General features: G+C 45.1%; 1 non-coding gene across 1 annotated transcript; it reads left to right on the forward strand.

Annotated features, from left to right (window-relative positions):
• Positions 1-945: 945 nt before the first annotated feature.
• Positions 946-1,052, forward strand: LOC118490979. Its single transcript, XR_004890204.1, has one exon. It is a non-coding gene; the product is annotated as a small nucleolar RNA R71 (small nucleolar RNA).
• The last annotated feature ends 752 nt before the right edge of the window (positions 1,053-1,804 follow it).

Here is a 1,804-nt window from a genome sequence, read left to right on the forward strand (position 1 = left end):
AACTTTGCGAATTGCTCATTGGTCTTTTGACGAATTAACCTACCGGGGTACGGGACTCGAGGAGCCTTGGTAGGCTCTGGTGACGGAGGGGAGTTCTTCTCCTGCAGAGGCGGGGGTACCGTTTCTTCTGTCGGCGGTGGTGCTTCTGCAGGTCCCACGGTGCGGTTTCGTAGCGTGATGAGATGAACTTGCGCTTTTGGGTTTGTTTCGGTATTGCTAGGTAATGCACCTTGTGGTCTCTCGGCAAAATTTTGAGCTATTTGATTTAATTGTTTTTCTATGTTTTGAATACTAGCTTGTTGATTTCTAAAATTTGATTCTAATTGTAGAAATCTTTCTGAGTTTTTCTTTTCAGTGTCGGAGATGAGGCGAGATACAGTATCTTCAAGCCTTTCTTGTCCACTTTGTTGTTGAGTGAAATTTTGTGACTCATTCCTTGGTTGTTGAAAGTTTGTTCGTTGGGTTTGTTGGTTACTACTATTGCTGGGTTCTCTCCAACCAAGGTTTGGGTGGTTTCGCAATCCTTGGTTGTAAGTGCCCGTTGGAGGACCCGACGGCCTAGGTCTATTATCAATGTAGCTTACCGATTCTTGTTGATCGTCCGTTTCTTTCATACAACTCCAATTTTCATGTGGCCCACCAGACCCTTCACAAGCCATAACCGAGACTGTTTTTGTCATTTCTAATTTTTTTATTTTTGAAGAAAGGGCCTCGATTTGGGCTTGTAAAGAAGTGCTTTCATCAACCTTATGGGCGCCCGGGGCAATAGATTTATTGCCTCGGGGAGTGTGCCATTGAAAATTGGTTTGAGCAATTTCCTCAATTTGGTTATATATTTCATGTGGGCGGCGATTACCTAAAAGTCCCCCGGAGCTAGAATCAAGTGTCTGCCTTGTGTGGGGCAACAGTCCATTATAGAAAGTGGATACTTGTTGCCATATCGCAAGGCCATGATGTGGACACTTTCGTAATAGCTCCTTGAACCTTTCCCGAGTTTCATATAAGGATTCCCCGTCCTCTTGTGAATATGTATTAATTTCAGTCATTAATTTAGCCGTTTTTGCAGGAGGGAAATACTTATATAAAAATTTTTGGGCTAGTTCATCCCAAGTGTTTACCGATCCAGCTAGGAGGGCGTTGAGCCAAGCTTTTGCTCGGTCTTTTAGTGAAAAAGGAAACATTCGGAGGCGGATGGCGTCATTTGATGCTCCATTGATCCGAAAGGTATCACATATTTATAAGAAATTAGTAATTTGTAGATGGGGATCCTCGTCTGCAAGCCCATGGAAGGTTGCGGAGTATTGGAGCATTTGTATCAAATGCGGCCGAAGTTCGAATTTATTAGCTTCAACGTTCGGTGCATTGATAGCGGCGCCTAGGTTACCTACGGTGGGTCGTAGATAATCCATGAGGGTACGTTGGTCCGCCATTGGAGGTGGATCACCCGAAACTTTCTCTTGGTTTTTAGCTTTTAATCGTTTTCTGGGAAAGCGTTCGGGTTCTTCTAGAGGTTCTTTTATGTCCTTATTAGAACTGGAGCTTATACACTATGTAGGATTGGCGTCTGGTTCCAAGTCCTGCAATAAAAACAGAAAAGAATGCTGGTCAGAAGGTTCACCACGGCCCCGTGCTCAGCGAGCACGGCCCGTGGTCGGAGTTACAGTAATTGTTTTCCAGATCCCAGTTACTGGAAAGTTGGACACGACCCCGTGTTGCACCGACATGGCCCCGTGTTCAGCCTTCTGTAACTTGGAAAACTAAAAACTGCCAGTAACGATGCTGGGCACGGCCCGTGTCCGACCAG

This window comes from Helianthus annuus, chromosome 3 (genome assembly GCF_002127325.2).
Source record: "Helianthus annuus cultivar XRQ/B chromosome 3, HanXRQr2.0-SUNRISE, whole genome shotgun sequence".
Lineage (NCBI taxonomy): Eukaryota > Viridiplantae > Streptophyta > Magnoliopsida > Asterales > Asteraceae > Helianthus > Helianthus annuus.